Consider the following 13,343-nt stretch of genomic DNA (forward strand, 5'->3'; position numbering starts at 1 on the left):
TTGCAGAAGTTCCTCGGGAATTCTTGCAGAAGTTCCTCGGGAATTCTTGCAGAAGTTCCTCGGGAATTCTTGCAGAAGTTCCTCGGGAATTCTTGCAGAAGTTCCTCGGGAATTCTTGCAGAAGTTCCTCGGGAATTCTTCCAGAAGTTCCTCGGGAATTCTTCCAGAAGTTCCTCGGGAATTCTTCCAGAAGTTCCTCGGGAATTCTTCCAGAAGTTCCTCGGGAATTCTTCCAGAAGTTCCTCGGGAATTCTTCCAGAAGTTCCTCGGGAATTCTTCCAGAAGTTCCTCGGGAATTCTTCCAGAAGTTCCTCGGGAATTCTTCCAGAAGTTCCTCGGGAATTCTTCCAGAAGTTCCTCGGGAATTCTTCCAGAAGTTCCTCGGGAATTCTTCCAGAAGTTCCTCGGGAATTCTTCCAGAAGTTCCTCGGGAATTCTTCCAGAAGTTCCTCGGGAATTCTTCCAGAAGTTCCTCGGGAATTCTTCCAGAAGTTCCTCGGGAATTCTTCCAGAAGTTCCTCGGGAATTCTTCCAGAAGTTCCCCGGGAATTCTTCCAGAAGTTGCTCGGGAGTTCTACTAGAAGTTCTTCAATTTTTCCGGGAACTTCTGGAAGAATTCCCGAGGATCTTCTGGAATTATTCCCGATGATCTTCTGGAACAATTCCCGAGGAACTTCTGGAAGAATTTTCGAGGAACTTCTGGAAGAATTCTCGAGGAACTTCTGGAAGAATTCTCGAGGAACTTCTGGAAGAATTCCCGAGGAACTTCTGGAAGAATTCCCGAGTAACTTCTGGAAGAATTCCCGAGGATCTTCTGGAAGAATTCCCGAGGATCTTCTGGAAGAATTCCCGAGGATCTTCTGGAAGAAATCCCGATGATCTTCTGGAAGAATTCCCGAGGAACTTCTGGAAGAATTCCCGAGGAACTTCTGGAAGAATTCCCGAGGAACTTCTGGAAGAATTCCCGAGGAACTTCTGGAAGAATTCCCGAGGAACTTCTGGAAGAATTCCCGAGGAACTTCTGGAAGAATTCCCGAAGAACTTCTGGAAGAATTCCCGATGAACTTCTTGAAGAATGCCCGAGGAACTTCTGGAAGAATTCCCGAGGAACTTCTGGAAGAATTCCCAAGGATCTTCTGGAAGAATTCCCGGGGATCTTCTGAAAGAATTCCGGAGTAACTTATGGAAGAATTCCCGAGGAACTTCTGGAAGAATTCCCGAGTAACTTCTGGAAGAATTCCCGAGGATCTTCTGGAAGAATTCCCGATGATCTTCTGGAAGAATTCCCGAGGAACTTACGGAAGAAATCATGAGGACTTTCTGGAAGAATTCCGAATTCCGGAGGAACTTCTGGAAGAAATCCTGAGAATTTTATGGAAGAATTCCCGAGGATCTTCTGGAAGAATTCCCGAGGAACTTCTGGAAGAATTCCTGAGGAACTTCTAGAAGAATTCCCGATGAACTTCTGGAAGAATTCCCGAGGAAGTTCTGGAAGAATTTCCGAGGAACTTCTGGAAGAATTTCCGAGGAACTTCTGGAAGAATTCCTGAGTAACTTCTAGAAGAATTCCCGAGGAACTTCTGGAAGAATTCCCGAGGAACTTCTGCAAGAATTCCCGAGGAACTTCTGGAAGAATTCTCGAGGAACTTCTGGAAGAATTTCCGAGGAACTTCTGGAAGAATTCCCGAGGATCTTCTGGAAGAATTCCCGATGATATTCTGAAACAATTCCCGAGGAACTTCTGGAAGAATTCCCGAGGAACTTCTGGAAGAATTCCCAAGGAACTTCTGGAAGAATTTCCGAGGAATTTCTGGAAGAATTCCTGAGTAACTTCTAGAAGAATTCCCGAGGAACTTCTGGAAGAATTCCCGAGGAGCTTCTGCAAGAATTCCCGAGGAACTTCTGGAAGAATTCCCGAGGAACTTCTGGAAGAATTTCCGAGGAACTTCTGGAAGAATTCTCGAGGAACTTCTGGAAGAATTCTCGAGGAACTTCTGGAAGAATTCCCGAGTAACTTCTGGAAGAATTCCCGAGGAACTTCTGAAAGAATTCCCGAGGAACTTCTGGAAGAATTCCCGAGGAACTTCTGGAAGAATTTCCGAGGAACTTCTGGAAGAATTCTCGAGGAACTTCTGGAAGAATTCCCGAGGAACTTCTGGAAGAATTCCCGAGGAACTTCTGGAAGAGTTCCCGAGTAACTTCTGGAAGAATTCCCGAGGATCTTCTGGAAGAATTCCCGAGGATCTTCTGGAAGAATTCCCGATGATCTTCTGGAAGAATTCCCGAGGAACTTCTGGAAGAATTCCCGAGGAACTTCTGGAAGAATTCCCGAGGAACTTCTGGAAGAATTCCCGAGGAACTTCTTGAAGAATTCCCGAGGAACTTCTGGAAGAATTCCCGAGGAACTTCTGGAAGAATTCCCGAGGAACTTCTGGAAGAATTCCCGAGGAACTTCTGGAAGAATTTCCGAGGAACTCCTGGAAGAATTCTCGAGGAAAATCTGGAAGAATTCCCGATGAACTTCTTGAAGAATTCCTGAGGAACTTCTGGAAGAATTCCCGAGGAACTTCTGGAAGAATTCCCGAGGAACTCCTGGAAGAATTCCCGAGGAACTTCTGGAAGAATTCCCGATGAACTTCTTGAAGAATTCCCGAGGAACTTCTGGAAGAATTCCCGAGGAACTTCTGGAAGAATTCCCGAGGAACTTCTGGAAGATTTCCCGATGAACTTCTTGAAGAAATCCCGAGGAACTTCTGGAAGAATTCCCGATGAACTTCTGGAAGAATTCCCGAGGAACTTCTGGAAGAATTCCCGAGGAACTTCTGGAAGAATTCCCGAGGAACTTCTGGAAGAATTCCCGAGGAACTTCTGGAAGAATGTCCGAGGAACTTCTGGAAGAATTCCCGAGGATCTTCTGGAAGAATTCCCGATGATCTTCTGGAAGAATTCCCGAGGAACTTCTGGAAGAATTCCCGAGGAACTTCTGGAAGAATTCCCGAGGAACTTCTGGAAGAATTCCCGAGGAACTTCTGGAAGAATTCCCGAGGAACTTCTGGAAGAATTCCCGAGGAACTTCTGGAAGAATTCCCGAGGGACTTCTGGAAGAATTCCCGAGGGACTTCTGGAAGAATTCCCGAGGAACTTCTGGAAGAATTCCCGAGGAACTTCTGGAAGAATTCCCAAGGAACTTCTGGAAGAATTCCCGAGGAACTTCTGGAAGAATTCCCGAGGAACTTCTGGAAGAATTCCCGAGGAACTTCTGGAAGAATTCCCGAGGAACTTCTGGAAGAATTCCCGAGGAACTTCTGGAAGAATTCCCGAGGAACTTCTGGAAGAATTCCCGAGGAACTTCTGGAAGAATTCCCGAGGAACTTCTGGAAGAATTCCCGAGGAACTTCTGGAAGAATTCCCGAGGAACTTCTGGAAGAATTCCCGAGGAACTTCTGGAAGAATTCCCGAGGAACTTCTGGAAGAATTCCCGATGAACTTCTTGAAGAATTCCCGATGAACTTCTTGAAGAATTCCCGAGGAACTTCTGGAAGAATTCCCGAGGAACTTCTGGAAGAATTCCCGAGGAACTTCTGGAAGAATTCCCGAGGAACTTCTGGAAGAATTCCCGAGGAACTTCTGGAAGAATTTCCGAGGAACTTCTGGAAGAATTCCCGAGGATCTTCTGGAAGAATTCCCGAGGAACTTCTGGAAGAATTCCCGAGGAACTTCTGGAAGAATTCCCGAGGAACTTCTAGAAGAATTCCGGAGGAACTTCTGGAAGAAATCCTGAGGATCTTCTGGAAGAATTCCCGATGATCTTCTGGAAGAATTCCCGATGATCTTCTGGAAGAATTCCCGAGGAACTTCTGGAAGAAATCATGAGGATTTTCTGGAAGAATTCCCGAGGATCTTCTGGAAGAATTCCCGATGATCTTCTGGAAGAATTCCCGAGGAACTTCTGGAAGAATTCCCGAGGAACTTCTGGAAGAATTCTTGAGTCACTTCTAGAAGAATTCCCGAGGAACTTCTGGAAGAATTCCCGAGGAACTTCTGGAAGAATTCCTGTGGAACTTCTAGAAGAATTCCTGTGGAACTTCTAGAAGAATTCCGGAGGAACTTCTGGAAGAAATCCTGAGGATTTTCTGGAAGAATTCCCGAGGAACTTCTGGAAGAATTCCCGAGGAACTTCTAGAAGAATTCCGGAGGAACTTCTGGAAGAAATCCTGAGGATCTTCTGGAAGAATTCCCGATGATCTTCTGGAAGAATTCCCGATGATCTTCTGGAAGAATTCCCGAGGAACTTCTGGAAGAAATCATGAGGATTTTCTGGAAGAATTCCCGAGGATCTTCTGGAAGAATTCCCGATGATCTTCTGGAAGAATTCCCGAGGAACTTCTGGAAGAATTCCCGAGGAACTTCTGGAAGAATTCTTGAGTCACTTCTAGAAGAATTCCCGAGGAACTTCTGGAAGAATTCCCGAGGAACTTCTGGAAGAATTCCTGTGGAACTTCTAGAAGAATTCCTGTGGAACTTCTAGAAGAATTCCGGAGGAACTTCTGGAAGAAATCCTGAGGATTTTCTGGAAGAATTCCCGAGGATCTTCTGGAAGAATTCCCGAGGAACTTCTGGAAGAATTCTTGAGTCACTTCTAGAAGAATTCCCGAGGAACTTCTGGAAGAATTCCCGAGGAACTTCAGGAAGAATTCCTGTGGAACTTCTAGAAGAATTCCTGTGGAACATCTAGAAGAATTCCGGAGGAACTTCTGGAAGAAATCCTGAGGATTTTCTGGAAGAATTCCCGAGGATCTTCTGGAAGAATTCCGGAGGAACTTCTGGAAGAAATCCTGAGGATTTTCTGGAAGAATTCCCGAGGAACTTCTGGAAGAATTCCCGAGGAACTTCTGGAAGAATTCCTGAGGAACTTCTAGAAGAATTCCCGAGGAACTTCTGGAAGAATTCCCGAGGAACATCTGGAAGAATTCCCGGGGAACTCCTGGCAGGGTACTCCTTAGAACAATTCCCGCGGAAATTCTAGAAGAATATTCGACGAACTACCGAGGAAATGTAGGAATTTCCGAAGAACTCATAAAAATAGTCGAGGAATTGCCAATTAACTCCTGGATGAAATCACAAGGAACTCCTGGCGAAATATTCGAAGAACTCCTGGCGGGGAACTCTTGGAACAATTCCCGAGGAACTCCCAATCAACTCCTGGGCGAATTCTTATAACAATTCTCTATAGGGAACTCCAGGAGAAACTCCTGGAGGATTTCTCGAATGCTGGAGAAATTCCTAAGGAACAACTGGAGAAATTCTCGAAGAATTCCTGGAGGTATTCTCGAGAAACTCGGGACTTTCATTGAAAAAATCTGAATTACTTAGAATGTAATCAATATTCCCCTGTACTGATCGTGGGTAGATGGGTCACCTCCAGGCACCAAATTTTTCACTCACTCACGCGAGTAACGATCTATCACACAGTGATACTATCCGGATAAAGCAGCCTGCGATATTTTCCTTGCACCCATAGGCGATTGAAAAGGCGCTCACTCCGGTTCCTTTGCGGGATAAAAGTATGCTCTCTCCAACTAGCGCTCGTTCGCTCTCGCAGGAGAAAAGGGTTGCTCAGTCTGCTCGAATCTACGTTTTCACCCGGTTGACGTCTGAGCGGTGCCGTGTTATCTAGATGGCCTTGAAAATGAGTTGATTTTTTGTAAACACGGTACCACTAAACGTCAAATAATTAATCTCGTGCATCGGTGGAGACGTTATGTGGCTCGCGGACGGAGTGAAAATTTGGATGCTTCGTTGTTTATCCGTGAGCTGTGCATGGAGAGAAAGAGAATTATCGTGAGCGCTGGAGTGAGAGACTTTTATTTTTCATCCCATGCAGTGAATAATCATGATCGCGGAGGCGGATAAATCCGGGGATTTTGATCGTGTGAGTGAAAAATTGGATGCTTGGTCACCTCCTACAGGAATATGCAAAAATCCTGGAAGAATTCCTAAGGAAATCCATGAATGATTCTGACATAAATGATGGAGAACTTCTTTGGGATATTCTAAAGAAATTCTTCTGAAGTAAATTTTGTAGGAGGGAATGTCTGGATAAACTATGTAGGAATTTCCTAAGCTTCAAACGTTTTCTTTTTGCGGTGAATACTGGAACGTAGTAGTAGTGCGCGTGTGTTTAGTATTATGTTTCCAGTGCAAAACCGAATTAGCGACATTTTTTCTTCGACTTCCGCTGCTTTTGCCTTGCGTTAAACACAATGTCGGAAGTGGGGCGCTGTATAGAGCACCAGGTGTACAATACAGCGCCCCACTTCCGACATTGTGTTTAACGCAAGGCAAAAGCAGCGGAAGTCAAAGAAAAAATGTCGCTAATTCGGTTTTGAACTGGAAACATAATATGTTAATTGAAATTGAGATCAGAGAAATTCTCAGGAATATCATGGAGGGATCTTACGTAAATGTTGGAGCAATGCTAGATTATCTTCACAAGGAATTCCTGTGGAACTTCTGGGTATATTCTTGGAGAACCCATTAGGGGTTCCCGAAAAATTACTCAAGAATATTTGTGAACCCATGGAGGAATTCCCGCAAAACTACAAAAAAATAGTCGCTAATGAACTACCGGATATATTTTGGGAGTATGCCTGGGGAACTCCTGAAGGGATTACCGGGGGGCACCTGCCCAACTAACAATTGCAAGTCACAAACAAGCAAGCTTGCTGAATTGTGGCTTAATAATGGTAATGATAGCTGAACTAAAATTATGCTCAACACGTAACTGTTTAAATGATTTTTCAATTGAGAAAATAGTCAATGTTCGACTTTCCTCATCGGTATCAACAATGATAAATTAAAACACTTTTCAAAAGTTTAACAAGAAATTTATTCGACAAGCATTGATTCTTTAACAAAAGAGCTTAACAAAACTTTTGTCTGCATCTTATTAAGCTGATGTATCGATAAGCATATGCTCCTGAACAATGTGCTTTTCACTTGCCAAATAAACGCCTTCAGCCCGTCATAGTTTGACTCAGAACTTTGTTCGGATTATGGGATAAATCATGGCTAAAACTGACGAGCGAGGATTTTTGGTAGTGTTGTACTTTTTACAACAGCGCGCGTCTTGAAGGGTTAAAGAACCAAAATTTTAAACGAATCACACAAATTAAAACAGAATAGAATTATGTAATTTAACATTAAGTGCCAAGAGACTTAACCAACGTAAAAATGAGGTATTTATTTATTATTATTAGTATGTAACAAGATATCTTGTACCTTGATTATTATTTTTTTTATCTTCCGCAGCAGTTCGATTGTACGGGACGCTTGGATCGATGCATTTGACATTTCAGTGCTGTCGTGTTTACTGAATATTGTTCCCACAGTCACCTAGATAATCAAACAGCATTCAGAAATCGACAAATTTCAAGTATCCCCAAACATCCTTATGCACTATTTATTGAACATAATATCATGATTCCATGACAAGAGCATAAATAAAAAAATGCTTGACGGATCTTCGACTGAGCATGAGTAGATTACCTGAATAGATGCTGTTGGTGCATTCACAGTCCCAGACCATACCGCACCACATATTGTCATACATTTTTAAAGATCGATTTTTAAAAATAAAAATATAAACATATTCATATCGCAATTAGTTCGTCTGGAAACAATATCTTCAATAAGGACCAACACTTTTTGGCCGCATTCGATACAAGTTTTCTCACCGTGCGGTAAAAATACTGACAGCGAAATCAGAATGGAAAACACGTGTTTTGGGCTGAACAGCTGTTGAAGTATAAGGCGTTGTTCAGTTGATTAGCACGTGCTGTGCTAATTCACCACTGCTGAACACAAGTTCAGGAGTGATCATTATTGAGTCATGGGAAGATTATGTTTTACTTTGGGTGCTGCATCTCACCATCTCTAGGATGGCGCAGATAGGAAGGCATGCGGCTGGCAATCGACAGGTCTCGAGTTCTAATCCGGATTTAGGTAATTTTATATGTAATTTCATTTCATAGGTGTTCTCAACATGAGTGCAAATAATTACTCTCGTGAGTGGTTCAACATTTTTGCATTTTATTTATTTTCAGTCATTTTTGCCAAAGCTGAATAACAGCTTTCTTGTACATTTGTAAAACGCTTTGAACAACAAAAAATTAAGTTGGTGCACAACATGATGCTTTACAACTTCTCCAAATTTGTGTGAACAAAACCCGAACATAGGTTGTACGTGAAAATAATTCAAATGTTATTAAACATTATGCTGAATTAATTCGTCATAATGGTGCCTGTTAAATGAGTAATTGTTAGTTGGGTGCAAAATCACGAGTAACCGCTGTATGAATGTCCTGTGAACTGACGGAAGACTTTCCGGAAAACTTGAAGCAATTGCCAGGGAAATGCTGGTGAAGTGCCTGGGGAAATCGTGGAAGAATTCTTGGTAGAATTCAAGAGGAAATTATGAAGAAATTCACATAGAAAGCTGAATGAATGTTCAAAAGCTCCTGGAGGAATTCTGTAGAAACACTTGAGATTAAGCACTTGAAAACCCTGGCGGAAAATACCAGTGAAATTATGAAGGAATTCATAGGAAACTTCTTGAGAAACTTCGAAAAATTCTCACATATGTACTTAGAATTCTTGGGAATCTCTTGAAAAAAATCCTGCACACGCCGTCTCGGGGGACATTCACTAAATACTGGTCATAGCATCCACAAAACGAATTTTTTCAGGAACCATCAGCATTCTGCAGGGATCGTAATCACTCCCGGAAACCTCCGAAACCACCATCCGCCGGTAAAACAAGATAAAATCGCAAGAATCATCCGGTACAGCATCTCTGATCTTTGGGCAAACAGAAAACTTTTTTTTTATTTTTTCATGTTGTTTTGTTTTGGTTGCGTGCGACTTGACATTTCGCAACATAAAATATCGCCCAGCGCTATGTTCGCCGGGTTGCCAACCACAACTTTTCGGGTCTATATTACGAAACGAACTTGATATACGCTATATCACGTTCCGTTCTTAATATAGGATGACAACTGATTTGTATGGTATATCAAGTAATATAGAACTTGATATAGCCTCTATATCAAGAATCGCTCTATATTACTTGATATAGAGCGTAGTGTGAACGTAGCTTACATCATACATCGGAAGTGACGCATATGATAGTGCATCATTGAACGCACAAGTGTCGCTAGTCGAAAAGTGTCGCTAGTCAAAACGTCGCCACAGACAAACAGACGTAACACTTGCGAAATTGCCATCGACCACGCTTTTAACGATTATTTTAAATTTTCATAGTTGTGGCTTTCACAACCAGAGGCGCGCGCATCGTTTTTCTATGCGTTTGACGTTTCACACTAGCGCCTTCTGTTGACGATATTGCACAACACAGTGATTCGTGCAACTTTTCCACCAGGTGATGGTAGTGTGAACTGGGCGATGGATTTTCATGAAAATCGTTCAATGTGTTACGTCTGTTTGTCTGTGACGTCGCTATTCGGTTTTGTGCTAGCGCCATAATAATTGAAACACAACTCACATGGAACTATTGGAGCTGATCCGAAACCAAGGGGAATGACATACAGTGAAGATTCGTTCGTTGAGAGCTCGTTAGATGGGCTATCTCGATGGTTGAATGTTCACTGGTTGGGGTAAAACAAAACTAATAAGCACTGTCAATGTCAAAATAGATGTCAAACCGAGTTTGACGTTTTACCGCCGTCGCATCACAGCTCCTGTATACAGAACGTTTACGCAAGTATGTGAGTGTTCCGTGACGTATTTCTCGTCACTTGCGTATCCCGCATAGATAATCACAGTTTGTGTTGGTTTCCAAACAGTAAACTACCTCCAACTCTTGGGCTTAATGTATCATAAACAGTTCCACTTACATTGAACAATATGAAACCCGAGGGGCGAATCACTAGCGCATTTTCGATTCAGCCTTGCGTATTGACATACGCATTGGCGCATTTTGTTACGCATTAGCGTATTAAGGTACGCATTTCTAAAATTGAACAACACCTGTCAAAATTTTACAGCATGCACTTTTCAACGCATTGATAAAATTGTTCGTATTTTTATACGCATTGACAAAAAAAACTTGCATTTTTCTACGCATTGATAGAAAACACGCATTTTTATGCGCATTGGTGGAATGCTCGCATTTTTATACGCATTGATAAATAACACGCATTTTCCCGAGCATTTTCCTACGCATTGACGTATTTTTCAACAAATTATGTATTAAAACTCCAAAAATTCGTCACGCATTCCTGTGCATTTTTCAACGCATTGGATATTTTGGCGCATTTTTCAACGCATTACATTTTCAAATGCATTTTTCAACGCACTGGAGCATTTTGTAACGCATTTCAATCAAAACCCATTTTCGATTCAGTTGTTTTGGAAGTGATCCGCCCCTCGATGAAACCTATAGCCAACCACATCAAAAAACAGATCGTGGGAACCATACCACATTGTAACAACTTGACATAATATCCACACATAGTTGAATGATATCGACGCGAAATTTCCCTAGAAATGGTTGCAATTTAGGATCACAATCTGTCATACGGTTTATGTTTGGCAAAGTGCAACACACTCATACCTGCATAACTCACTGTATATTACTTTTGCTCGACAGTTTGTCAAACAGTTTGGCCACGTGCGTGTGTTTGTAAGCGATCTGTTTTGGAAAATGTCCATATTTTTCCGTCAGTTTGTTGTGTTACGTTGATTCAGGAACGCAAAATTGAAAATTTTAGTTACTTTACTGTTCATTCAGCCGCTTTTGGGTAAGTTATTTTCACAATTTATCATTTAAGTTCATATCTAGGTTCATATAAAAATTTTCATCAATATTTATCTCTATCGGTGCTTTTTCAGCAAACGTCCACAATAGCGGTGAAAAAAAAACAGCAGCAGAAGGAGATCCTTGGGCGCCCAGAATAAGCTAAACGATTTTACTTCGCTAGCGTTTCTGCCGTTCTATTATTGACGAACAAAATGAGGAAAAGCGCATCAGAGATTTTGTCAACCCAGCCAAAGGTTTCACCGAGCGGAAAAGGGTGTTATTTCCGAGTTATTTCATGAACTTCAGTAGTGGACGACTAGCTGATTGAGTATCCGTTCTTTAGATCTTAACCTGCAAACATAAATAGTATTCCGGTCGAGTGCAAGACCGAGTGATGCTCGCCACCCGCGGGAGCGTGTTGTGCCATTCGATGTCCATCCTAGGCGTAAGGTGTCGTCTCGGGTGTTGCTGTAATGATGGGGTACACCAGTGAAGTGTGAAATCTTTTTTTTTCAAACCTTTGTATAGAACTTATTTTCGTTTTTAAATTATTTACTCAATAAATGAATGCTTAAATTTAAACTTTTATTTTTAATTTGTTTTAATTTTGATCCTGCATTAATTTTATTTATATTCCAAGCAGGCTACTTGCAAATAAAGTTGCACTATAAAACAACTATAAGACATACGTTATTTATTTTACTCCGATTTTATAGTCCGACAGCTTTAGAACTGTCTGCTCAACAGTCAACTGAGTAAAACATGGATAGTAAATCGACCTTCTGGCAAACTGTAATCGAATAAATTTGTTCGAGAAAATGGGCGATTTTTTATTGTAACCAATGTTGCGTTGGATCTTCCTCGCGAGCATTCATTTTTGCATCTTCGCGATCCATTATTCACAAGCATTCGTTTTTTCATTTATGCTTCGCGAAGAACACTCTAGCAAGTCAATGGGAGCAGTGAACGAGGAAGTAAGTTGATCATTTGTGCAGACCACATGCGACTTCCATTCGTTCATGGTGCTCACTCCTTCAATCGTCCTCTTCGTTGCGAGTGCATTTTGACAGTTGCGTTGCGGCTTATCTGGTTGGGATAGACCTGGCATCAGGCATTAAAATTCTACGCCGAAATCCGGATTTTCCGCAATCCTCGGTGACCGCTCCGGCTCCCCCACTCAGTAGAAGGTGATTTTTTGAATCGAATTAGCCCAAGATTGCTAGAATTGGCGGTAAAATGGAAAAAATATGACCATTTTTATTGAGCAGGTACCAGGGTACCATGTTAGCTAGAATGCCGTGCAGCGGGTGTCGTTCACGAAGCTGCTCGTGCGAATGGTTTTCTGATCTTCGCGAAGAGCACGCATGATGCATCGAAGCAATCATGTCTTCGGGCGATGAAGTTTTTTTTCCAGTCGTAACGAGCGACGACGACGCTTTGTTGATGACGAACAAAGCTCAAGCATTGACAAACCTGTTCACTCGCAGTTCACATGTACATGGCGAAGCAATATTCATCGCCCTTCGCATGTTTCATCAGTGTTCAGCAACATTGATTGTAACATAACTTAACCGCCTATCTCCCATACTGTTATTTGCTCGATAACTATCTGTCATACTGTTGAAACCGTTTGTGATACTGTTGGTTTATTGTTGCTTTGGATGTTATATGATGCTATTGAGATACTGTAGTTAACAGTCTTGAACAGTATGGTGAACAGTATTAGTACGGTTCATGGTTATGCGGGATATCTAGAGCCTTTTGATCAGTTGTCAGTTGCCCCAAAGAACGAACACAATAGGAAGCAATCAGTGAAGTACTAGATTGAAAGTAGTGAGCTGGATTTTTGTATGGTGAGATGATCAGTTCTCCGTTTCTGCAATGAAATGGTGCAAACAGCATGGGTTATATGGATTCTTGCCTAATTTAATGCTGTTTGAACAAAAGTTTGGGTAACTGTGTTGTTGAAGTTGCAAGAAATAAATAATACAACAACACAGTTACCAAACTTTTGCTCAAATAGCATCAAATTAGTCAAGATATCATATAACCCATGCTGTTTGTACCATTTCATTACAGATATGGAGAACTGATCATCTCACCATACAAAAATCCAGCTCACTACTTTCAATCTAGTACTTCACTGATTGCTTCCTATAGGACAGATCGGTGAAGTACTAGATTTGTAGTAATGAGCTGAATTTTAGTATGGTGAGAAGGTCAATTTTCCGTTTCTGCAATGAAATGGTGCAAAAAGCGTGGGTATTATTATTATTATTAAACTTTGGGCAACAGTGTTGTTGTTTTCTCCATTTCTTGCAACATAAACAACATAGTTATCCAAAGTTTTGCTCAAACAGCATCACATTAGGCAAGGAATCATAATACCCACGCTTTTTGTGCCATTTCATCGCAGAAACAGAGAACTGACCTTTTCAGGGAACGTTCAAAAATTACGTCCATGATTTGGGGGAGGGGGGGGGTCTAGAAAAGTGTGACAGTACGTGTATTGGGTACAGGAAAA

The sequence above is a fragment of the Aedes albopictus genome, chromosome 2 (genome assembly GCF_035046485.1).
Source record: "Aedes albopictus strain Foshan chromosome 2, AalbF5, whole genome shotgun sequence".
Classification (NCBI taxonomy): domain Eukaryota; kingdom Metazoa; phylum Arthropoda; class Insecta; order Diptera; family Culicidae; genus Aedes; species Aedes albopictus.